Raw genomic sequence first — 27,375 nt, 5'->3', positions numbered from 1 at the left:
CTTTTATATCTAGTTTGAAGTACAAGGGGTGAACATCCTTAGCAATAACAAAGCCCAAGAATGAAAAGGGAGGTACTATTTGGATCTTATCTGGTGCCACAATTAACTTTAAGGAAGCCAAGTCTTGTATCATTGATTCAACGATTTGTCGTGAATAAGCCAAGTCAGGGTGTGCCAATAGCAAATCATCCATATGATGTACTAGCACAATATCCTTAGCAACATTAACTAGAACCTGAGCAATGTATAACTAACATATTGAGGGGCTGTTTTTCATTTTCTGTGAGAGAAATATCCATTGATATTTTTTTGCTGTCTTGTGCATGTTTGGGTCCCAGACTGTAAAGGCAAAATGACTCCTCTCTTGCTGTGCTAGGGGAATTTGGAAAAAGCAGTCTTTGATGTCTAATATTGTGATATAATGAGAAGGAGGAATTGTGCTAGGGTGCGGGAGGCCTGGCTGCACCAAGCTCATTTTTCCCCTCCGGCCATTGACTGTATAAATGTCTTGCAATAGATGATGCTTTCCTGACTTTTTTGGAATAACAAATATTGGAGTGTTTTGCCTGCTGGTGGATGGTTCTATATGTCCAGTGCATAACTGTTCCTTCACCAGCTGTTTTAATGTTGATAATTTAGGCTCAATAATAGGCCACTGTTCTACCCACACATCTTGGTTAGAAAGTCAATTTATTGGAATAGGATCTGTTTGTTTAGTAGTGCTGGACTTTGTGAGGACAGTGGCCTTTAGAATTGGGGATGCTGCTTTGGGTTTGGTCAGTAAGGCCCATTTTTTCTTGGACAACAATATCATCAAAAAAGGACCTATTATCTGTTGTAAGGACAGCCACCATATCCTCCAAGATATCCTTGCCCCACAAGTTTCTAGGCACAATAGAGATGATAGGGGGAATGGCTTCCTGATTGCCATTAAGGTCCTCCCAATGGACTGGGCAGGTGGTTATCTTAGAATCTTGTTGATCTCCAACTCCACTAATTGGAGGACCAGGTTTAAATTTCCACTGTGGGAAACAGAGTACTTCTGCCTCAGTTAAAATGATGGTGTCTGCACCCATATCCACCAACCCTTTAACAGGCTGCTTATTGAGAAAGAGGGTCATTATAGGAAAGTGAGGAAAGATGGGCAGCATCCAAAAGATCTTCAGGTTTGCAGAGCCTCCCCTTACTTGCAGGACTGAGGAGCACCCTGCCTGGAGTTTAAAGGAACCTTAGCCTCCTCTGGTTGGGAGTGGCAGTCCTTGGCCTAATGGAATTCTTTGTTACATTCTGGGCATCTAGTTTTAGGCTTAGCAAGGGGCAGTCCCTCCTAAGATCATGTCTGCCACATCCTCAGCATGTTCTGTCAGCAGGGGCATATTGAGTCTCTTCCCTATTCTGTTTATCAGCAAGGAGGATATTAAGGGAAGCTGTGAGGGCAGCAATCAGGCCTCTGTTGGGGTCAAGATCTCTAGCAGATATTACCCATCTATGAATATCCTCATTGCAGATGGCAGTTACTGCATTGTGGGTGGGGACATAAAGCCTTTCCCATGTAAATTGTTTAATCAGCACCTCCCGAGTAGTGCCAGGATCCACCCTCCACTCCACTGCTTCATTAACCTGTGCAAGGAAGTCGGTGAACAACTCCCCTGGCTGCTGGATGAGGTTGTGAAAGTACGCAGATGGGTTAAGAGGAGTGTAAGACTTAAGTGCCTTGAAGGCCAATTCTGAGACCTGTTGGAAATAAGTGTGTTGTCCAATTTGGGCTTGTGTGACAGGGTTAACATATGGTCCTCAGCCAATTAGCATCTCATGAGAGACAGCAATGTTGAACTGTATATTAAAAAGAGCCTGAGCCTCAGCCTGGTCATTATAGGCAGCTCCCCAATTAAGGAAGACCACAGGTTCCAACACAGCCTTCATCAAATGGTACCAGTCTTAATAAGTCTGTAAATGCATTGCCCATTGCTGTAGGACTTGCTTGAAATACGGGGAGTTAGTACCTGATTCATTAGCAGCCTTATGGTCTAAAGACAGGTCTGCAAGATGGGTAGGTATCCACGGCTTGTTGGCCACATTGGGACTCACATTAACTGGAAACACCATGGTGGGCATGTGCGGCACCATAACTAGAATAGGCTGGCTTGGTGGGCAGACATCCAGGCAAATCACTCTGTGGATACTGCAGTGGGGAGAGCAGAGAGAGGGGCTGACAGTGTAGGCTTAGATGCTGCTGCAATCATTTCCTCTCTCTCTTTCCATCCTTTTCCTTTCCTTTATGCTTATTCTCATCCATCTTCTTGTCAGCAGAGGCAGAGGAAATATCAGTCATGGACAGAATGAAGACGATAGATAAGTTGGTGTTACATTGTTCCTGGCAGTGTTTATTATAGGCCTTAATGACCTCCTCACAAGAGAGGACTTTAGGTCAACGATTATAGCCCCCCCCCAAGAAAAATGGGCATAAAAACAATTAGAGGGTTACTCCTGAGGCCACTGCCCTTTTGCTGGCCAGGAACTCTCATTCAAAGATCAGGCACCCACATGTTCTCTGGAGGAGCAGCAAGCATTCTTAACTGCTGAGCCATCTCTCCAGGCATCACAATCCACAAGCACATGCATGCACTCATGAACACACACACGTACACACACACAACTAAAAATAGTCAGACCATGCCTCCATTTCCTGAGGGTCCAGCCCTTATATGGAAACACCAGGTGAGCCTGAACAAAAGTATGTGCCACCCTACTGTACAGACAGATTCACAAACAAGACAAACAAAAGAAGAAAGTGGGGGTCCCAGCATTTACCTGCTGAAAGGACCGAATTTACACAACCAATGTAGAGGGGCCTACTCACCGAAATATACCACTCAAGGGGGCTTCTCAACCAGCGCTGCATATAAGTAAAGGGAGACAAACAGACTCTGTTTCAGCACCAGATGTGGCAGGGTCCTATGCTGTTGTTCCCTTTGGGAGAGGGGGTGAGTAGGCACAGAGTCAACAACACAGACTCTGGGAGGATGTTGAAACAACAAGCTCAGTTTATTCAGGAAGAGGCAAGCCTTATATACCCTCCAGCCCACCCTGGGGGAAGGTCTGATGAATATGCATCTGCTAGTGTGAGATGGCTGTCTCTCATTGGTCCAGGTCATCTCCAGATCATGTCTCAGCTGCTGTTGCTAAGGCCCTTAGGGAGACCCAGGTTGGCTCTCAGAAAGTATCTCATACTGGTTTGGACTGGCCCTCAAGCCTGTTAGGGATGAGTCATCCCACACTCCATAGCTGACTGGTGGCTGGCCCCTGCTGTCTTCTCTCCCTCTCCTTTTCTCACTCCTCCCTCTTCTTTATACTGTTTATTCTCTCTGCCTGGAAGCCCTGCCTATCCCTCTCCTGCCCAGCTATTGGCCATTAGCTCTTCATTAGGCCAATGAGGTGTTATAGGCAGGCAAAGTTTTATAGAGTTAAACAAATGCAACATAAAAAAATGCAACATCTTGGCATCTTAGATAAATATTCCACAGCATAAAAGAATGTAACACATCTTCAACTAATATTCCACAACATCTAAACTCTGTTCATGTTTTCTGCTATGAACTGTGTACTTCTACATTTTGCTTATTGAAGTGGTGGGGAGGTTCAGGAAGTGGAGGAAGCCCTGAGTGAGTGAAGTCTACTGTTGGTTATCCACCAGAGAATACTACTTGGACACTGGTTTAACCAATAGGAAGTCTTTATTAGCTGGCCAGTGACTACACTGGGTGTTTGGGAATCCCAGTGTAGCCCCGAGCCTTTCTCAGGGTGAGCTTTTATGCACAAAACCCATATCCTGTATTGACAAATCTCAGTTAGGAAGAACAGTTAGCCAGAAGCAGGGCTACAGAAGCCAAAAAGGCAAGGTTAGGACATTTAGAGACTTTGTTTTAGCTTTGGCAGGTGGTCCTGTCTATGTGCTGGGTTCACGGCCTGAATGGTGCCATTGTGTCCATTGTGCTAAGGTCTAGGGGCCTGCTACAAAGTCCTGAGTGAATGTGTGTTTTGACATGCGCATGGCCTGTCAATAACTCCAAGATCAATTGGCCCAGAGGGGCTAGACTCAAGAGGGATGCAAAGCTCTCCTCACAAATCCCAGTACAAGTGTTTACAAATGATTGTTCAGTATGTGCAAAGACTAGCAGCTGTGGCTTCCTCTTTCTGGATGTTTACAGCCCAAGACAGCTCACCTACAGAGACTTCCTACTGAGAAAGGCTAACCCCTTCCCTAGTGCTGTTCCTGAGAAACAAGCTGACGTTCTGGGGGGCAGTGGTTAGAGAAGCTGACCAATCCCTGTTGTAGATATCTCTCTGTATAAATAAAATGCTGATTGGCCAGTAGCCAGGCGGAAAGTATAGGTGGGACAAGCAGAAAAGAGAATTCTGGGAAATGGAAGGCTGAGTCAGGGGACGCTGCCAGCCACCGCTATGATACTGGTAAGCCACGAGCCATGTGACAAAGTATAGATTTATAGAAATGGGTTAATTTAAGATATAAGAACTAGATAGCTAGAAGCCTGAGCCATTAGGTCAAACAGTTTAAATAATGTAAGTCTGTGTGTTTATTTTATAAGTGGGCTGCAGGACTGCCAGGGCTTGGCGGGAGCTGGAGAAAAACTCTCCAGCTACAAATCCCAGCTTCATTGTGTGTGTCTTCATGTCTGCCCTTTCTTCATTCCTTCTCTGTCCCTAGCCAGGGTTCCAGGACCCAAGACACAGGGGTCCAAGGCACAGGGGCCTAAGGCATAGGGACCCAAGACACAGGGACCTAAGGCACAGGGAACCAAGACACAGGAAACCAAGACACAGGGACCCAAGACACGGGGAACCAAGACACAGGGAACCAAGACACAGGGAACCAAGACACAGGAGGGACCTAAGGCACAGGGACCCAAGTCACAGGGGCCCAAGACACAGGGACCAGACAGGGAGGTGCTCATTGCTATTCCCTTGATATAATCACAAACTTAACAAGAAGGTTGAGAAGTGGATACAATTGCTGCCATTTCTCAGATTTAAAGTGTCAAGAATACTTCCCAGAGTTAGAATGTTATTTGTAGAACAGCTCAGAATCTCTGTTTGCCCAGCTTTGTCCGGGCTATTTCTGTCTCCCAGGTGAATTTTCTCAAAGGTTACTGCAGAGTGGTGCTTTTACTTCACTGGCAGGTGAACCTGTTCTCAAGAGTTCACTCGCCTCACTTCTGTCCTAGTGGGATCGTCTCTGTGCTTTCATCTACCGACTGGTTCCAATTTCATCATTTTCCTTTAAAAATGTTACTTAGGTTCATGTCTGGGACTCCAGACACGACTGGAGATGTAGACATTTTCAAATGGAGTTTGGAAATCTAGTACAGATCATTATAAATGTTAGAGAACACAGCTACATACATCAACAAGGCTTTGGCTGATGATTTTCAGCCCACAAAGGAGCATCTGGGGGGTCTCATGAGAAATGTGTGGCCAGGCCCTGCCACTTGCCTGATCCCTGAGTACAAGTATTTGCAGCTTTCAGAAGCTTCATGCACGAAACACAATACCTGCCACCCAAAATGCACCATACAGACCCTAAGCAGTGGCACCCTGAAGATGTTTGTAAGACCCACAGTTTTGGGTCGCCTTACAGACACAGCAGGAAGACCCTGCAGTTGCAGGCCATCCTCTTGGGAGTCACAGCTCATCTAAGTTCAGGAAATATGGTTCTAGGGTAAATTAGGAAAGGACATGAAACATCAAGTTTTTTGTTGTTTGGCATGTTTTATAAAAGTATGTCTCTAGGACATACAGTGAGCTGTACATTTTAAACCATATAATTGCATTGGACACATTTCACTCATGAAAACATCATCAAATGAAGATAGTGAACATATTCATTATCTCCAAAAGTTTAGATCTTTACCACCCTTCCATCCTTTCCTTCCCCCAGCTTCTCAATTCCTAGTTGATTCTATTCTGTCTTTAAATGTTAGCTCTAGAAAATCACTCATCTGAATATGGTACATGCCCTTTTCCCAGATGTGGATATGGTGCATGCTCTTTTCCCAGATGGTGTGTGCCCTTTTCCCAGATGTGGATATGGTGTGTGCCCTTTTCTCAAATGTGGATATGGACACCTTTGTTTTTCTTTCAGGATAGCCATTTTGAGATTCCTCCATGTGTTCCTCTATACTATTTCACATGCCAGAAGTTTGTTTCTTTTCATTGATGACTAGTACTCACTTGCTTGGATATGTAGAAGAGTACACTGGTATCATCTTGCTGTATTAGTTGAGAGCACCAGACTAGTGAGCATTCCCAGAGCTGAATTTTCATTTCTAACACCAGGAACCATGGCTCCTTGTAGAAATGGCTGATTGAAGAACTAGATATGAAATATAAAAATGAACCTGAAGTATTTTGTAATCCCAGAAAGTATGAGAAACAAACAAAAAAAGAAAAAGAAAAAGAAAAAAGGGGAAAAAAAAAGAAAGAAAGAGGAGAGGGGACAGTAAACAAAAGAAAACGCCACCATGAAAGGGACAGACAGAGTCACTGGAGGCCAAGCCTGGAATAATTTGAGCAACAAACTAAAAAGGTAAGACTGGATCATAACAAACAACATAGCACAACACAACACAATACAACAAACAGAAATCAAACCCAACGAATATTTGTTAGCCCAAAGTCATAAAGTTATTGAATAAATACATAAGATATGGAGGAGTCTCCTGTACAAAAGAGTCATGCTTTTATAAGCTCTCAACTCCAGGGAGATGATCAGTAGCCCTCTACTTCCTAAGTGTTGTCTGTGCAGTGACTTCTATAACACAAATCTTAAAAGGTCTTATTAATAAAAATCCCAGAGCCAGATATTGGGGTAAAAGCTGAAAGATCAGAGAAGCACAGCAAGCCATAGCCAACCTCACCTCACCAGCTTCTCAGCTGATCCTGTTTCCATGAATCCCCAGACTGAAAGTCTCCAAGTCCTCACCCCTGAGGGTCTCAGTTGAACTGCTGCTTAGTTCCTGTCCCCTCACGCCTTATACACCTTTCTCCACCCAGCCATGTCACTTCCTGGGCATGTGTGCTTTCCAAGCAAAGGCATGAGATCTCAAGTTCTGGGATTAAAGGCGTATGCCACCACTGCCTGACTGTTTCCAGTGTAGCCTTGAACTCACAGAGATCCAGATGGATTTCTGCCTCCCAAGTGATAGGATTAAGGGTATGTGCCACTAGTGCCTGATGTCTAAGTCTAATCTAGTGGCTGGCTCTGTCCTCTGATCCCCAGCAATATATCTCCACAGACTTCCATTGTACGATGTGAAGAGGTGAGAGGGCTTGATTTATACTGGAGAAACCTAAGTTCTGTCAGGTGATCAAAGTCACTGTCAGCAAAACTCATGCTGACAGTGTGTAATGGCATGACACTTTATCTCTGGCATGTCCCTTCCCCAAACTCATATTGTTGTATAATCATGAAAAGGAAGCCCTGAATCCCTATTTAGGGAATCCCACAAGGGATCTGACCAGTATTCTTCAAAACCTTGAAATCAAAAACAAAATCTGAACCCAGAGAGATGGCTCAGTGGTTAAGCATGCTTACTGCTTTAACAGAGGACCAGAGTTTGTTTCTAAGCTCATAACTATCTGTAACTCTAGATCCAGGGTATCCAACACCCTCTCTGACTTCTGAGGATACCTGTATGCATGTGTGCATACAGAAAGGTATACACATATACATATAAAATCAAAATTAAAATCTTTAAAACAAAAAGTCTGGGAAACTGTCATAGCTAAGGGGAACCTAAGGGGACATGATAACTAAATGTGATGTGGTGTCCTAGAAAAAGTATTGGAATAGAAAAAGGACATTATGTACAAATTAAGGAAATCTGATTAAAGTATGCACTTTGTCTAACAATAATGTATTCATTAAACTCATTGTGAAAATTCAGCACACAATATAGATAGTAATGACAAATGATTGGACTTTTCTATAAATCTAAAACTACTTAATACACAGGAAATAGAGGGGAAATCTAAGGACTCAAAGAGCAGTTGAATCGGAGTGCGTGGATTGACCTCTGGTTCCTGACTCAAGCAAACTAACTTAAAACACAGAAAGGATCACAATATGAGACTTTGAAAAATTACTCTCATTGAAACAATTGAAACTTTAAACTTACCACATTTTTAGAATCTTTGAACTTTTGAGATATATACTGAAATAATTAAGGAAAAATGAGATGAGACCTTGGATTTGTTTTAAAATAACTAAAGGCGAAGAGTTGGCAGTGGCATTGTTCAAACAAAGGAAAGGGACAGTTTCTGATAGTTCTTGAATTTTTAGTTTCTGGAACTGAGTGATATTTATGTCTACATTAATTAAGCTGTTCTCTCTGCTGTTGTAAATATTGAAAATGTTTATTGCAAGAAGGGTGTGTGTGTGTGTGTGTGTGTGAGAGAGAGAGAGAGAGAGAGAGAGAGAGAGAGAGAGAGAGAGAGAGAGAGAGAGTGAGAGAGAGAGAGAGAGAAAAGAGAGAGGAGAGAGAGAGAAGAGAGAGAAGAGAGAGAGAGAGAGGTTTGAACAATTATATTTCCTGACCTTAGAAGATAAACTATTAACTCTCTCCTTGATTTTTCTGACCCTAAACATTGCTCACCAGGAGTAAGCAGACACTCGCTGAAGTTCAGGAGTCTTTTCTGCTCCCATACCTTATAGTAGAGAGACTATGGATCATCAAAGACAGGTTTGTCAGGGGAGAAAAGACAGCCTTTCTCTGAATTCTGAGAAAGACCTGGAAGCCTCAGTATTTTCCAGGAGCTTCCAGGAGATGGTAGATTCTCAGTAGTTCAGGCTTATCCTGCAGTTTCCACTGTAGATGTGTTCACACAGACCCATGGTGCCAAGCTGACAAAAACAGCCTTTGGTGGTGGTAACGCAAGCCCATCTCCAGACCTGACTTCCTTAACATATGAAGGTGTAAAAAGAGGGAGATCGTGGAAGAGAGAAATGAGAGAATGCTGCAAAGAACCACTTGAAACTTTCAAAGTTTATTGAGACATAATTTACAAAGTCTTTTGTGCATGGTTCTGTGTTTGAGAAATGTATTTGGTTGTGTGTCTGTAACCACTATCAAGACAAGAAACAGTCACTTGCCATTCCTAAATCTCCTTACACTTCTTTGGGGTTAACCTTTCCCCTGTCCATTTCTTAACTATCCCTCGGTAACCATGAAACTGCTTGTTGTTTCTTGGGTGTCACACAATTACGAACTTGGTTTTGCTCCCTTAGTCTGGCTTTGAGTATGGAGACCTTTTCTGCTCCTTTGAATTCTTGTCTTTAAGACAATGGCTCCCTGTCGCCATTGCTGCAGCCCCACAGTAAGTCTTGAAATGAGGCAACATAACCCCCCCCCCACTACTATGAGACTTGTAAAAACAAACAAACAAACAAAAAATTCTTAGGCTGTTCTAGAACTATTGTATTTCTGTTACATTTTATTGTCATGGTGTCAGCATCAACAAAATATTCTTACTGTGATTTTGATTGGGATTGTGTTTGATATATTAAAAAAAAAATTAGGAAAAATTAGTAAGTCAACAACATTTTCATCCATAAACACAGTTAGTTTTTCATTTGTTTAGTTCTTTCTTATCAGGGGCTTATAGTTACTAACATACGAGATGTATATTTTAGTAAACTTATTAGCAAGAATTTTATTTTTGATGCAATTGTAAATGTTTCTGCATTTTAAAATGCAATTTGCAATCATTCATTGCTCATGGTAGATACAAAGTTGATGTTTGTGTATTACTATTGCATCCTGAGATCTCTGTAAGCTCACTTATTACTTTTAGTCACTTTTTGTAGAGTCCTTGGGATTGTTTACATATAATCACATTACCTACAAATAAATAAAAAGACAAGCTGAAGAATGGGAAAAATACCTACAAAATATCACTACACACCTACTGGAATTAAAAAGGCTGACCATAGCAATATTACTGGAGATGTGACAAAGTAGAGAGCTTGGACATTGCTCTAAGGGGATGTTCAATGCTGAAACAACTTTGGAAAACAGTTTGACAATGAATGTTTAATTTTTTAAGGTATATGGGAATACCCATTGAGATATGTGTTATGTTTGTGTGTGTGTGTGTGTGTGTGTGTGTGTGTGTGTGTGTGTACATACAGTATGATCCAGCTATTCTATTTATGGATATTTATTTATTTACTCAAGGCCAAGAAGAATTTATTCTATACAAAGGCACACATGATTTTTGAAGTAGCTTTATTTGTAACAGCCGTACACTGCATACAGCCCATCACTTCCATGTCAGTAGATCATCTCTGGTCTACTCCCATAATGGAATGCTATTCAGTAATAAAAGGTAATGGACTATTGATAAATGCTAAAAGTGAATTGATCTCAAAGTAAGCTAGCCCAAGGGAGAAAAATATTTATTGATTTAATTAAACATAATCCTGGAAAATGCAAACTAATGCAAAGTGATGGAGGGTCGGTCAGTGGTTGCCTGGAGATAGGAAGGTATATGGGAGGAGAGATGGGAAGAAAGATTACATGGGGCAAGAGGAAACTTCCTGAGTGGTGAGTGTGCTCATTGTCTTCAAAATAGATTAAAGCTTAAGAAAGTATATACTTTAAACATATGCGACATGTTAAACATGTTAATGACAACTCAATAAACTCACTATAAAGAACAAAGATGGTCTCAAAGTCATATAACTCTTCATGAAAAACACCGTTTCCATGAGTCTTTATATCACTTTCTATTGGTATAAAGCATGCTTTACAGCTCCATTGAATTGCAGTAAGTCATTGGCTTTCTGGTCTTCATATTTTCCCTGTCTCATTCACTGCTGTTTCCCTCTAGTTTATGGACAGAGAGAGCAAAGTGGAGATCAGTAGGGGACATTCAGAGACTGCTTCTAGAGTGAATACAGAGTATCAACAGCCTCCAATCAGCATACAAGGACACACAATCTTCTTTAATCTCGAATATAAAGTCCTTTTGTTGATTTAGATAATGAACATTACATGGATGCCTGCTATGAACTGGGTCCTCAGGATGCCCTGATGAAGATTTATTTTTGTCTTTATTATCATGCTTTCAAGCCTTAGAGACATGTAAGTGAAGAAATTGTGTCTTATCAGTGTGGTGATAAAATCAGCAAAGGAGGATACTTGCCCTCTTGGGACAGCTGCAAAGACTTCCTTCCCAAAGGGCAGAGTGCCGGGTCTGGGTATTCCTGGATAAGGAAGGAGTGATCACATGGGTGGGGTCCATGTGTCTGAAAAAGAAGGAACACCTGACCCAGAGGCACTAAAGAATGAGTAAGAATGGGTGGGCAACATCATAACCATAAAAATTCCAACCTGATCCTTATGTCAACAGCAAAGCCGGATGTGACAGGATAGTTGGATAGCAAGTTATGACTCAAGACTACAGAAAACACTGGAAATAAATTATGCAGATTGGTGAGGGGACAGACTAGATATAAGCCATGTTAAGCGGTGAGCAGGCTATGAAATTGTTCTACACTATGAATCTATATAGCTAGTTGTGTTTTCAAGAGAGTGCATGGGCCAGGCGGTGGTGGCACACGCCTTTAATCCCAGCACTCGGGAGGCAGAGGCAGGCAGGTCTCTGTGAGTTCGAGGCCAGCCTGGTCTACAAGGTGAGTTCCAGGAAAGGTGCAAAGCTACACAGAGAAACTCTGTCTGGAAAAAGCAAAAGAGAGAGAGAGAGAGAGAGAGAGAGAGAGAGAGAGAGAGAGAGAGAGAGAGAGAGAGAGTACATGGAAGATTACAGTGAGTGTGGCTTTGCTTGGGTAGGGTGGGGTGATAAGAAAACTAGGAGACTAGCTGAGAGTCCTTAAAATACTTTGGGTCAAAGAATAAAAGGCAGGAGCAAGGGAAGATGAAGGGGGACTTGGTAGTAGATTTTGGGCTGTTGGTAGTTAAGTCAGATTCCCATCTCTCCTCATTGCCCAAGAGGACCACACCTACAGATGTACAACAATGTCCAATTCTCCTAAACCTGCAAATTCTCTGAGCTGTGTTGTCTGTGACTTACTTTTAAGTATCTTGTCATAGATGCTGTGTAATACATAGAGAGGTACCTTGATTATAATTCAAGTTCTAGAGCCAGTTAGTTATTATCTGAAGAAATGTAATCAGAAATAAACACTGAAGGTTGTTAATATCTGAGATGGTTTTAACTGGATTCAAGTCTGCAAAGTGTGCAACTACTTCATTATTTTCCATCAAACCTGCACTGGAGGTGGAGTCAGTACACATAGATAAATGGAAATAGAAATATAAATTTCTCCTTGTACTCAGGGCTTCTATATCCACAAGTAGCTGGCATGGCAGATAAGAAGATCATATAAAGAGGCACTTTGTCCACCTGACTATCAGACTATTGAAACACTGGACCTCCAAAAATAGGAATTTCTCCAAGAATCTCATGTTGGAAGAAGGAAAAAAGCCCCAGTGTTTGGGGAAGGGGAGGGCAGGGTGAGAACTTGCCTTCAGGAAGATTTCTCACAGTTCTAATCACATGTCAGACCATCTTCCAGGATAAGACTGAGACCCAGACAATTATGGGTCAGTGCTGGGCAGGACCACAGCTTGACCAAAACTGCTTATATGTGCACATTCTTGGTCCTCTATTTAAACATTAATCTCAGTTCAGGATCCTGAGGATGGACTGGAGGGGGTCACAGGATCTCTTTGTCTCTCTTTCCAATGTGGCCACATTGAATAAATCTCACTTTCCTGCCATTTACTATTAATTTGCCTATCTTAATTGGCTCCTTGAGACAGGTGGCAGAACTTGTCTTCTTGGGTATAGTAGGACAGGCCCATAGGGTTGAGGAAATGGGCTCAAACCAGTTGCCAAAGTATGCACATAACGTACTTCCTTATGAGCCAACCCAGAGTCTGCCTGAGGGCCTAGCAACAAGCACTGTCAGAGTCCCTGATTGTGCCCAGCCAGTGAGGGATGACCACACCAGATTGGGACACAGCTTGGGTGCTGGGAGGAGGGTATATAAGGCCTTCTCCATTATTGAATAAAGGAGTTTGTTGTTTGCCTTCAAGTGACTCCCAGTGTTTGTGCCATTGACACTGTGCCTTCTCACCCCCTCCTCCAAGGGAGCTGTTAGAATCCAGCAATAGTTAGGGGCACAGACTGTGACCCAAAGTTTGGTAACACATGGATTTAACCAACTTTAGACTAGAAATATTTTGGGGAAAAGTTTCATGTGTTCTGAATATGTAGTAGAGCTTTCTCTTGTCTTCATTCCCTACGGGTTCAATATGACAACTATTTACATAGCATTCACATTGAAATGAGCATTATGGGCAATCCAGAGATGATTTATTGCACAAAGAAAAAAAGGTGTGTATAGGTTTTACACAAACAATACATTATTTTATGTAAGGGACAGGGGTATACATGCATTTTGGTGTCCAAAAGGGTCCTGGGCCCAGTCTCATGAATACTCAGTCATTCATGATGTTTCCAAATTGAAGCAAACCTTTTATGGTGCAGAACAGCCACCTATCCCTATGAACAGCTGTATGGGAGAAGGGGTAGAACAGCCACCATCCCTATGAACAGCTGTGCGGGAGAAGGGGTAGAACAGCCACCCATTCCTTTGAACAGCTGTGTGGGAGAAGGAGTAGAACAGTCACCCATCCCTATAAACAGCTGTGTGGGAGAAGGGGTAGAACAGTCACCCATCCCTTTGAACATCTGTTGCGGGGGAGTAGTCACCTCTTTCTTTGAATAGCTGTGGGTGGGGGAGGGTGGAACAACTATCATCCCTTTGAACAGCTGGCTACTGTGCACTGGGGCTTGGTGAGAAGCCTTAAACTAAACATCTATCTCACTGTCTAAGATTCCTCTCCCTGAAGTAATCAAATGTTGAACAAAATATGTTTAACAAGGATATAGTAACAACACCACATAACAGGACTAGTGGAGTCAGCCTTTAATCCCTCATGTCTATGTTCTGCTAAAAGATTCCAAGCTCTTGTGGCTGCTGTAAGGAAGAGGTCAGGAGATATGGACAAAGTAAGCACCTGACTGTAAGCCAAGGCACTATGAAACCACCAAACTGACCACTCCATTGTTGTGGAATATTATTATTATTATTATTATTATTATTATTATTTATTTTTTGGTTTTTCAAGACAGGGTTTCTCTGTGTAGCTTTGCGCTTTTCCTGGAACTCGCTTTGTAGACCAGGTTCCAGGTTGGCTTTGAACTCACAGAGATCCACCTGCCTCTGCCTCCCAAGTGCTGGGATTAAAAGCATGTGCCACCACTGCCTGGCCTGTGGAATATTATTTCAAGGTGTGTTAGTTTTGTTTGTGCTGTGGAATATTTGCTTTAATGATGCAAAGTTGTATTGCATTTGTTTAACTCTGTGAAGCTGTGATTCTTCATCTGCCTAAAACACCTCATGGTCTAATAAAGAGCTGAACAGCCAATAGCATGGTAGGAGAAAGGATAGGCAGAGCTGGCAGGCAGAGAGAATAAACAGAAACCTACCTGCCTTAGGATACCCACTTCTCTAGTAAACAGAAACTTCCCTATAGGTTTCTGTTGACCCAGTAACAGTTCTTTTTTACCTGGCCAGAGCACTTCTGTTTAGGACATTGTCATGAGCACTGCCATTCTGGGGATTGCTTTGGACTTAACGTTAGCCAACCTCAAAGCTGGAGGCTTGCTCAGGCCAAGCCTGGCTGTTTAGAGAACTAAGAATGCCACTATGTCAAGATGAGTCAGCAGAATTCTGCAAAAGGCTGAAGTAAGAGGAACTGACTTTGACCTCTGTGTCAAAGCTGGTCAAAGCTGGGTGGCGGGACAGGGCAGAATCTTGAGGTCTCTGGAGTTCCTTACTAAAGAGCTGTCTTCTGGTGGCAGGGAGCCAGCTGTGAAAGCTCAGTCCCAAAGTGACATAATCCAGGTCACCTTTAGTTCTGTGCCAACTGTGGCTGCTCCCAGAAGAAAGGCTTCCCATGGGACTTTACAGACCTACTCGGAATGCCAGGCAGGAGAACATGCAGTACCTGTCAGCAACAAACAAACAAATGCCCAAAGACTTCCTACAGAATGGAAGTGCAGTTTTAGAAGCTGGGAGACTTAGCGCTGGCAGAGATGGCCTGGGGATAAGGCAGTGTGGCTAATGCTGTAAGAACAGTTAGCTGTGTTTTTCTACTGCACACTCCCTGTGCTCTGTGGTTACTTTTGTCTTTTACTTCCTATGGGATACACTTAATGGACTCCAGGGCAGATGTGGACAGTGTCTCAGAGGAGCAGTAGTTTCAGTCTGCCACTAATGTAATTTCAGTCACTCTTATTTTTTCAATCTGCTCACAGTGGCCCTAGTGACCCAGTAGACTAGGCATGGCCACCCATTCCCCACGTGCCAATTCAAAAGAGAAGTGAAGACGACAAAAATCATGTTTATCTAATAAGTCACTCTGGGAAGAGGACAGGTGAAGGGGTCCAGGGACACTGCAGGGTCCTGACATTAGGTTTGTGTTTAAATAGAGGGCAAGAGGTGTGTTGCATAATCAATCAGTCCTACTCAAGATGTGGTCCAGCCTATCACTGATCCATCCTCTCAGATCTGGTCTGACTAGTTGTTAATTTAACAATTGCTGTCCTTATCCCAAGGAAACAATCTGGTTCTTACAAATAATGGTTTCTGTTCCAGGGTTCAGCCCTACCCTCATCTAACCAGATTGTTTCTGTGAGGTTTGTTCTTCCTGGAATCCAAGGGTACTGAGGGCTTTAAACAATAGTTTATATCTGTGTCATCAGCCTTGAAGGGAGATGAGGTAGATTTGGTATGCAGTTAAGCAGCATCTGAGTCAAAGCAAAGACAACAGACGCAGATGAAGGCCGACTTATGGATGAGGCGCTCATTCTTTAGACACCTTTTAGGTCCAAGGGAGGAATCAATGCTTCTTAACAACAGCACAACTGAGTGCTCATTTCAAATCCCACTCCATGTTTGAACATTCCTCAACTTTGAAGGAACTCTACCATCGGTCAATGAGACTGGAGAAAAACTAGTATGTGTTAAAGGGGCAAGCTGTCATGGTTGAAACATAGAAATGGTTAAGTATGAAAATGGATACACCACTACAAAGCTGAATGACAATAGCCTGTATGGTTTGGGGTGCCTCCAGGGCCTTCCTGCTCAACAGTTCATAAGCAGTATCTCACACTTAGCACTCAGATTTTTCTTTAACAACCTGTGATTTCTGAGAGCACTGGTATCCTAGAAGTCATCAGGGTATTCTACTTCAAAATACTTTTTAAAAATTAGTTTACAAAATAATTAGTTTACAAATTATTTTTCACATATCTTTTTAATCCTTTGTTTTTATTAGTACTGCCCACATTGTTTCCCTTATCCCCCAGCCTCTATACCCACTTAAATCTTTCCAAAATGTGGTGGTTTGAATGAGAATACTTTACATAGGCTCTTATGTTTGAATACTTGGACCCAGTTGGTAGAACTATTTGGGAATCATGAAGAGGCATGGCCTTGTTGGAGGAGGCGTATCAGCAGGGGGCTTTGAGGTTTCCCAGGGTCCCTCTCTTCTGCCTACTTGTGGATTAAGATGTGAGCTCTCAGCTATCCCTGCCACCATGCCTTTGCTCTGCCAGTATGGACGCTAACCCTCTGAAACCATATCCCAATTACATAAGTTCCCTTGGTCATAGTGTTTTATCATAGCAGTAGAAAAGAAACTGAGACACACCCTAATGTCTATCATATCTATTTTCATATCATGTTCTGCTCTCCCCCTCTATCTAGGCCTCTGACCCCTTAATAGTTTTCCTGACTCTTGATGCTACAAGCTAATTAATCAAATCTGAAAATTTGAGACTAGGGTTTTCATATGCATCCATCTACCAGCAAATTTCATTTCAATTTTAGAGGGATGTGAGTGTGTGTGTGTGTGTGTGTGTGTGTGTGTGTGTGTGCATGTGCATGTGTGTATTTTGTACAGGGTCATATATTACAACCTTGTTTCATTCTCATGTGTGCAGAGTTCTTGTTTTCCAGTACCATTTGCTAAAGAGGTTTTCTTTTCTCCATGTGCATTTTTGCCAACTTTGCCAATGATGAGGTGGCTGTCAGTGTGTGAGCTGACGTCTGGATCTTCTATTTGATCCTGTTAATCTACATGTCTATTTCTGTGCCAGTGTCATATTGTTTTTATTAATATGGCTGTTTAGTATAATTTGAAATCAAGAACGGTGAAACCTGCAGCAATATTTTTAATTGTTCAGGATTTCTTTGTCTGTCTGGGGTCTGCTGTGGGATGTATGGCAAATGTGTTGCTAATTAATCAATAAAACACTGATTGGCCGTTGGCTAGGCAGGAAGTATAGGCGGGGCAAGGAGGAGAATAAAGCTGGGAAGTGGAAGGCTGAGTCAGAGAGACACTGCCAGCCGCCACGATGACAAACAGCATGTGAAGATCCTGGTAAGCCACGAGCCATGTGGCAAGGGATAGATTTATGGAAATGGATTAATTTAAACTATAAGAACAGTTAGCAAGAAGCCTGCCACAGCCATACAGTTTGAAAGCAACATAAGTCTCTGTGTTTACTTGGTCGGGTCTGAGAGGCTGTGGGACTGGCAGGTGAAAGAGATTTGCCCTGACTGTGGGCCAAGCAGGAAAACTCTAGCAACAGGGGTCTTTTATGCTTTCATAAGAATTCAAAGATTTTTTTCTTTCTATGAAGAACTGTGTTCAATGAGTCTGTAGATTGCCCATGGTAGCTAGTCATTTCCAGACATTAATTTCAAACCATGAATGTGGAAGTCTTTCCATTTTCTAATGTTCGCCTCAATTTCCTGTTTTGGTGTGTTAAAAGTTTACATTGTAGAGAATTGCTACTGCCTTGGTAAGGTTTATTACAAAGTATTTTATTGTTTGTGAGGATATTTGAATGGAATTGTTGCCTTGGTTTCTTTCTCAGTTGTTTACCATTGGTATATAGGGAGGCCACTTGGTTTTATGTGTTGATTTTGCATCTTGCTACTTTGTTGAAAGCATTCCTCAGCTCTGGTCAGGTAAGGCAGAAGAAGTTCCATTTTCCTGTGTTTATTAAAAATTGCTTTATGTCAAAATCCAGAATCCATTTCAGAGAATGCTAGTGGGCTTCTGAGAAGACTGTGAATTCTGCAGTGTTTGTAGGCAATGTTCTCAGAGTCTGTTAAGTTCATTTGAGCTGTGGTGTCAATTAATGCCAATGTTTCAGCTGTTCGATGTCTTTTCAAATTTATTCAGGAATTTATTCATTCAATATTCATTGAACATATTTATCATCATTCTTCTGAATTCTTTTGTCTGGAATTATGCCTTAGTCTCTCATTAGGGTCATTTACTCCAGGGTTGGTAGATTATAGAGGAGATGTTTTGTATTTCATATAACTTGTGCTTTTACATTGAGATTTATATATCAGGGGTTATATCATCCTGAGTAATAAATATGACTAGGTCACCTTCTTTCAGTTGGGTATTTGCAATGTTCAGAAGGGACTAGAGTACAGTATGGTTGCTGTGGTTTTTTTTTCCTCTGAGAGACCAGTGTTCAGGACACCAGGCTCTGTCCCTAGCTCTCCCCTGCAAAACAATTACTACTCATGTGCAGATTCCCAGAAAACAATTATTATCAATTATACAATAATCTCCCCTTAAGTGGTGTGGTGTTTTGAATAAAAATGGCCCCTGTACACCCATGTGGCACTATTAGGAGATGTTGCCTTGTTGGAAAAAGTGTGTCATGGGGGGCAGGTGTTAGAATTCCTAGGTACTCCCACAGCTACATGACCACACATTTGCTGTCCAGTAGCCAGGCAAGATGCTTAGTCATCCCAGGGCCTTATGTCCTATGTAATCCATGCACTGCATGATCACGTAATTTGCACACATCATGATCATGTAATCTGTGTGTATGCATGGCATAGCTACATAAACCCATATGTGCACGTGTGGGCAGAACCTATAAAAACAGGTTCCACCTATTCCTCACCTCTCTTCCTGCATGATCTTTCCGCAAGCCTAAGCACCCCTTTGTAGCAGAAATCTTAGAAGGTCTTATTAATAAAATCAAACCTGAGGTGAATGCTGGAAGATCAGAGAGACAGAACAAGCCACAGCTACCTCACTTTGCCAATTCCTCAGATGATCCTATTTCCTCAGACTCGATGCCTCTGAGTCCTCATCCTGAATGAATCTCAGCTGAACTACTGCTCGGAAGCCTGAAAGCTTAACCAGCCAAATGCTGTTAGTTCCTGGTCTTCACACCTTATATACCTTTCTGCCATCACTCCTTGGGATTAAAGGCTCACTTCTTGGGATTAAAGTCGTGTGTCACCATGCCTGGCTGTTTCCAATGTGGTCTTGAACTCACAGAGATCCAGAGGGATTTCTGCCTCTGGAATGCTAAAATTAAAGGTGTGAGTGCCACCATTTTCTAGCCTCTGTATATAGTGGCTGTTCTGTTCTTTGACCCCAGATAAATTTATTAGGGTGCACAATATTTTGGGGAACACAATACCATCACACCCCTTCTGTTCCCTTCCCTTAATAAGCTCTTATAGTGGGCTTTGTTGTACCTCATGGCTATTCTCCAATGGTAAACAGCACTGCTTAATGAATAACATTGTGCGGCTTAATAAATGACAGCGGGCTTTGAGGTTTAAGAAGCTCAAGCCAGGTCTAATGGCTCACTGTCTCTTCCTGCTGCCTGCAGATCCAGATGTAGAACTCTCAGCTACTTTTCCAGCACCATGTCTGCCTGCATGCCATCATGCGTCCCACTATGATAATAATGGACTAAACCTCTGACCTGCAAGCCATCCCTGATTAACTTTTCTTTTATAAAAGTTGCCATGGTCATGGTGTCTCCTCAGCAATAGAAATCCTAAGACAAGTGGTAATTATTTTACATAGTACAGAGGCATTGGCTGTACAGTGTGTGCTAATATGTTAGTTAATGAAGGTGTGAGTGGAAAGAAAAAAGGAGAAAGAAGAAAGAAACAGCAGTATGATGGGTGGTTGGTAATGGACTGGTAGACAGAACACAGCAGGGGGGAATATAAACAAAAGGGGTTCCAGGAGCCAAAGCTAGCATGTGTGTGTGGGGGAGAGCTGAAATAAGCGGATTTTGGCTAAAAGTATCCTGAAGAGGAAGAGTTAAGATATGCTATCAGATAATAGAAAAGTCCCATGTGTCTGGAGGCTGAGGCACAGGAACCCTGCAAACCAGGCTACACTATGCTGTTTGGAAGAAGAACAGGCCAAAGGAAGCCAACAGGAAATGGGGGATGGAAACATGAAGTCACTACAAGAACAAAGCATGGTTAAGAAGGCCTGCTGAAAAGACCCTGTGCATTAATAGACATAATAATAGACATAATAAAGACACAGATGGCATATATGTAGAGGGAGGGAAATGGGGGTGTAGATCTTAGACATGAAAACTGGCTGACCCAGTTGTTGCTCTCATCTGGACTCTCTTGAGCTCCTTCCCCAGTACTGGGAGGTCTTCTGTGGTGGGCACTTCTCTTCCAAGTGGGCTTTCTGACGACTGGACCATTTGCAGTGCTTCACAGGTGGCACACTGGTCTAGTTACACCCCTGTGAATTCCTTCTGGTCTCCAGTTGAGACCGGCTCTGTCCCTGTGCAGCTCTGGCTAATGTACTACAAACTGAAGTTGGTGTGAAGGTTCCTGTGCAACTTTGCTTCTGTCTAATTTTCAGTCCACTGAATACTGTTCAGATCTGTTTCATGGTTTCATTTTCACTGTCTCTCCAAGTTTTTGTTTGTCAGGTTTCACTTGGTCTGAGTTTCCCAAGTGAGTGGTCTCTGGCTGTTGAGCTACAGTTGGAGCTTACCAAGGGGTAGGACCTGTAAAGTCCAACCCACACATCTCTGCTTCACCAAAGTGAAGGGGGTGGACAAGAAAAACTCCTAGTAGAGAAGCTAAGTGGGACCATCCCATCTATTTTCTCTATCTGGGGTCAATTTGTGCAAATGGTTGACACACAAAACGGCATCTTTTCTTCTGGTTCTGCTCAGCAAAGTTGTAAATAGAGTTTTTAGGTAAATATTCCAGATTCTGGCTAGGCTCAGCTTCTCCATCCCATCTGTAATATGTCAATTAAAGAGATAAGTTAAAAACTTAAAGTATGTGCTTATGATTCTCTGGATTTCCTCAGTGTCTGTTGTCATGAAAAAAAATTCCTTTCACTTCTGGTTTTATTAATTTGCATATCCTCTCTCTGTCTTTTGGTTAGTTTGGATAAGGATTTGCCTATCTTGTTGATTTTCTCAAAGAACCGAATTTTGTTTCATTGATTCTTTGCATTGTTCTCCTTGTTCTGTTTTGTTGATTTCAGCCCTCAGTTTGTTTATTCCCTGACATCTCCTCCTCTTGGGTATGTTTGTTTCTTTTTGTTCTAGAGCTTCCAAGTGTTCTGTTCAGTTGCTAGTATGAGATCTCTCATTTCTTTATGAAGGCACTTAGTGCAAAGAACTTTCCTCGGCACTGCTCTCATTATGTCCCCTAAGTTTGGGTATGTTGTGCATCCATTTTCATTGAATTCTAAAAAGTCTTTCATTTCTTTCTTCATTTCTGTCTTGACCCATTTTCATTCAGTAGAGAGTTGTTCAGTTTCCATGACTTTTTATGCTGTCTGTTATTTCTGTGCTTGTTGATATCCAGCTTTAACCCGTGGTGGTCAGATGGCATGCAGGGAGTTATTTCAATTTTCTTGTATCTATTGGGACTCGCTTTGTGTCTGAGTATGTGGTCAGTTTTGGAGAAAATTCCATGAGGTGCTGAGAAGAAGGTATTATTTTTTGTGTGTTTGGGTGATGTGTTCTGTAAATATCTGTTAGGTCCATTTGGTTTATAACACCAGTTAGCTCTAGCATTTCTCTGTTTAGTTTTTGTCTAGATGACCTGTCCACTGGAGAGAGTAGGGTATTGAAGTCTCCCACTATTAGTGTGTGAGAGTCAATGTGTGATTTAACCTGTACTAGTGTTTCTTTTACAAAAGTGGGTGCCCTTGTGTTTGAGGCATAGATGTTAAGAACTGAAATGTCGTCTTAATGAATATTTCTTTTGATGAATATATAGTGTCCTTCCCCATATCTTTTGATTAATTTTGGTCTAAAGTCTATTTAGTTAGATCTTAAAACAGCTACATCAGCTTGATTCTTAGGCCTATTTGCTTGGAATATCTTTTTCCAACTGTTTACTCTGAGGAAATGCCTGTCCATGATGGTAAAGTCTATTTCTTGTATTCAGCAGAAGGATGGATCCTGTTTTCACATCCATTCTATTAATATGTGTCTTTTTATTGGGAAATGGAGACCACTGATACTGGTAACTATCAATGAATAATGATTATTAATTCCTGTTATGTTGTTATTTTTGATGGTGGTGGTGATGGTGGTGTGTGTGTGTGTGTGTGTGTGTGTGTGTGTCTGTGTCTGTGTCTGTGTGTATCTGTGTCTCCCTTCTTTTGGTTTTGCTGGTGTGACATTATTTATTTCCTGTGTTTTTATGGATGTAGTTAACTTTGGTTTTGGATTTTTTCTTCTAGCACCTCATGTATGGCTGGATTTGTAGATAGATATTATTTAAATTTGACTTTATCATTAAATATCTTATTTTCTCCATCTATGGTGGTTTCATGTTTTGCTGGGTATAGTAGTCTGGGCTGGCATCTGTGATATCTTAGAGACTGCGGCACATCTGTCCCTGCACATTTGGCTTTTAGAGTCTCCACTGAGAAGTCAGGTGTAATTCTAATAGATCTGCCTTTGTATGTTAGTTGTTTTTTCCCTTTTATTTAATGTTCCTTTTTGTTCTGCATGTTTATCAAGATCAGATAAACAATTTAAGTAAACCTAAAACCACTAGTGAACTAGAAGCAGTCATTAAGTCTCCCAACAACAACAGAAACCAAAAAACCAACTAAACAAACAAACAAACAAAAAACCAAAACCAAAACCAAAACAAAAACAAAAACAGGGCCAGACAGTTTTAGCACAGAATTCAACCAGATTTCAAAGAAGAATTAACACCACTACTTTTTAAATTGTTTCACAAAATAGAAACAGAAGGTACATTGCCCAATTAATTTTATGAGGCCACAGTTACCCTGATACCCAAACTCCAAAAGGACTCAACACAAAAAGAGAATTATAGATCGATTTCCCTTATGAACATAGATGCAAAAAAACTACTCAATAAAATACTTGCAAACAGAATTAAAAAACACATCAAAAAGATCATCCATCATGATTAAGTAGGTTTCACTCCAGAGATGCAAGAACGATTCAATATAAGAAAAGCAGTAAATGTAATCTGCTATATAAATAAACTGAAAGGAAAAAAAAAGCACATGATCATCTCATTAGTGCCAAAAACAAAAAACAAACAAACAAACAAAAAAACCAAAAAAACTTTTGATAAAACACAACACATTTTCATGGTAAAAGTCCTGGAGAGATTAGAGATACAAGGGACATACCTCAACATAATAAAAGCATTTTACAACAAGCCTATAGTCAACATCAAATTAAATGGAGAGAAACTCAAAGCAATTTCAGTAAAATCAGGAACAAGATAAAGCTGTCCACTGTCTCCATATCTATTCAATAAAGTACTTGAAGTTCTAGCTAGAGCAATAAGACAACTGAAGGAGATCAAGGGGATATAAATGGGAAATAAAGAAGCAAAAGTATTGTTATTTGCAGATAATAAGATAGCATACATAAGTAACCCTATAAATTCCACTAGGGAACTCATACAGCTGATAAACACTTTCCGGCTGGGTACAGGATTAACTAAAAAAAAAAACCAGTAGCCCTCCTAAATACAAATGACAAATGGACTGAAGAAGAAATCATGGAAACAACATCCTTCACAATAGCCTCAAATAATATAAAATATCTTGGGGTAATGAACCAAGCAAGTGAAAGACTTGTATGATAAAAACTTCAAGTCTTTGAAGAAAGAAATTGAAGAAGATATCAGAAGGAAAGATCTCCCATGCTCATGGATCAGTAGGATCAACATAGTAAATATGTCCATCCTACCAAAAGCAATCTACAGATTCAATGCAATCTCCATTAAAATTCTAACATTATTCTTTACAGACCTTGAAAGGACAATTTTCAACTTCATATGGAAAAACAAACACCCCAGAATAGCTAAAACAATCCTGAACAATAAAAGAACTGCTGGAGGTATCACCACTTCTGATTTCAAGTTGTATTCCAGAGCTATAGTGATAAAAACCACATGGTATTAGCATAAAAATAGACACATTGATCAATGGAATCAAATTGAAGACCCAGAGATAAATCTGCACACCTAAGGACACCTGATTTTTGATAAAGAAGCCAGAATTATACAATGGAGTAAAGAAAGCATCTTCAACAAATGGTGCTGATCTAACTGAATGCCTACATGTAGAAGAATGCAAATAGATCCATATCTATCATGCTGCACAAAACTCAAGTCCAAGTGGATCAAAGACCTCAACATTAAACCAGATAAACTGAATCTGATAGAACAGAAAGTGGGGAAGAGCCTTGAACACATTGTCATAGGAGACACCTTCCTGAACAGAACACCAATAGCACAGGCACTAAGATCAACAATTAATAAATGAGACCTCATGAAACTGAAAAGCTTCTGGAAGGCAAAGGACAAAATGGCAGCCCACAGAACAGGAAAAGTTTCTCCAACTCCACATCTGACAGAGGTCTAATATCCAAAATATATAAAGAACTCAATAAATTAGATATCAAAAAACCCACAAATAAGCCAATTAAAAATGAGGTACAGTTCTAAACAGAGAATTCTCAGTAGAGAAATCACAAATGGCTGAGAAGCACTTAAAGAAATGTTTAACATCTGTAGTGGGTAGCCATTCCAACCTTGATCTGGAAGTTCCAACCCCTATAGTGGCTTTGGTAACTGTCACATCTACAAGGGGGGCCAAGAGAGGACCCTGAAGACCCGAGATCCAGATGCATCATCTCTCTTGGTTCCTGGACCCTGGATGGTGGAGGTAGACTGAGCAGAGTTCTCCAGAGAACACCGCCAGACTGCACTACGTCTTTCCCAGACCCTGCAACCTACCTATCCCTTCATTTGTAAGTTACGCCACTAAATAAACCTCCCTTTTAACTATGTGGAGTGGCCTTAATAATTTCACCAATAAACATCCTTAGCTATCAGGGAAATGCAAAGCAAAACTACTTTGACATTCCATCCTACACCTGTCACAATGGCTAAGATCACTAACACAAGTGACAACTCATGCTGGCAAGGATGTGGAGCAAGGGGAACACTCCTTCACTGATGGTGGGAGTGCAAACTTTTACAGCCACTTTGGAAATTAATATGGTGATTTCTCAGAAAATTTGGAATTGATCTACTTCAGGACCCTGCTACATCACTCATGGGCATATACCCAAAGGACACTCCATCCTACCACAAGGACACTTGCTCAACTGTGTTCATAGCAGCTTTATTTCTAATACCCAGGACCTGGAGACAACTAATGTCCCCCAGCTGAAGAATAAATAAAGAAAATGGGTACATTTATACAATGGAATATTACTGAGCAGTTAAAAATGATACCATGAAATTTGCAGGTGTGTCTCTGACTCTTTTACCTGCTCTTTTGCCTCCTTTTGGGTTGCCTTGTCCAGTCTCAATAGGAGAACTTTTGCTTTGTCTTATTGTGTCCTTTTTTGCTTGTTTGACTGTGCACTCTTGGAGGACTGCTCTTCTGAAGAAGAAACTGAGTGGGAGTTGTTTTGGGGGAGAGGGGAGGTGGGGAAACTTGTAGGAATGGAGGGAGGGGAACTGTGGTCAGAACGTATTATATGAGAGAAGAATCTATTTTCAATAAAAAATTAATTAATTTAAAAAAGAGATAAGTAATAGTGAGAAACAGAAAGGTGGATTTATTAAGTGTGATTTCATTGGGAAGCTCCAAAGTCAAGTTAAGAGCTTTTGCTACTCTTGGAGAGGACCCAGGTTCAGTTCTGAAATGTCTACATAGCAACTCACAATTGTCTGTAACCCCAGTTCCAGAAGATCTAATGCCCTCTTCTGGCTGTTGCAAGTACTGCATACACATGGTGCCTAGACACACATAGACAAAACACTCATATGCACATATATGTATGTATATTTAAATAAATAAATATGCATGTATATATAAATAAATCTTTTTAAAACAAAAGACAGCCTCTAATTTGGAGCTTACAATTTTCAGAGGCTTTGAGTTTGTGGTTGTCACAGAAGGGAGCATGACAGCAAGCAGGCAGTCATGGCACTGGAGCAGTAGCTGAAAACTTTCATCTTTATTCATAATCATGAGGCAGAGATAGCTAACTACAAATGTCTGGGCTTTTGATTTGATTTGATTGTTGTTGTTTCTTTTCTTTACTTTTTTGAGACAGGTTTTTAACTGTGTAGTCCTGGCTATCCTGGAACTTGCTCTGTAGAACAGGCTGGCCTCAAATTCAGAGATTCACCTGCCTCTTTTTCTGAGTACTGGGATTAAAGTTGTGTGCCACCACTGCCCAGCATGGCTGGGCTTTTGAAATATCAAAATCCAGCCAGGCTGTGGTGGTGCTCGCCTTTTAATCCCAGTACTCAGGAGGCAGAGTCAGGCAGATCTCTGTGAGTTCAAGGCCAGCCTAGGCTACAGAGTGAGTTCCAGGAAAGTATCCAAAGCTACACAGAAAAACCCTTTGTTGTTTCAAAACAAACAAACAAAGAAATATCAAAATCCATCGCCAATGACACACCTCCTCCAAAAGGACACACCTCCTAATCCTTCCCAAACAGTTTCACCAACTGGAGATGAAGTATTCAAATACATGACTCTAGGGGTCCATTCTCACACAGCACAGATGCAGAAGAGGATAGGCACAGGGTAAGCTTGTGGGAGGGAACCATGTTTTAATATGTCACGTGTTGAATCTGGTGACTAGCCCCAATCTGAGGCACCCGAGAGCCCTTAGCATCTTGTTAGTTCACCAGATGCTGTTAATGCTTTGAATCTTGGAAGCTATATGTCAGAAAACAGGAAAGATCATGTATTAATATATTTTATATAATCACAATCAGGTGCCCCTATTGCAAATGATTGACACTGATTGGTTTTGTTCTTGCAGGAATATCCCAAGTAGTTCTTTTGTATTTTTGTGCATGGAGAAACCACTCTAAAGCTTTAAACCATGAGATGT

General features: G+C 41.4%; 1 long non-coding RNA gene across 1 annotated transcript in view; it reads right to left on the bottom strand.

Moving 5' to 3' along the window:
* Window positions 1–27,375, bottom strand: part of LOC131924371 (uncharacterized) — an 82,553-nt gene that overhangs the window by 2,632 nt on the left and 52,546 nt on the right. Inside the window, exon 2 of the long non-coding RNA XR_009382871.1 lies at window positions 6,250–6,391. This is a non-coding gene — a long non-coding RNA (uncharacterized LOC131924371). The remainder of the gene's footprint in view (window positions 1–6,249; window positions 6,392–27,375) is intronic.

This window comes from Peromyscus eremicus, chromosome 14, assembly GCF_949786415.1.
Source record: "Peromyscus eremicus chromosome 14, PerEre_H2_v1, whole genome shotgun sequence".
In the NCBI taxonomy this organism is placed as follows: Eukaryota; Metazoa; Chordata; class Mammalia; order Rodentia; family Cricetidae; genus Peromyscus; species Peromyscus eremicus.
This window is presented reverse-complemented; position numbering and strand designations above follow the sequence as displayed.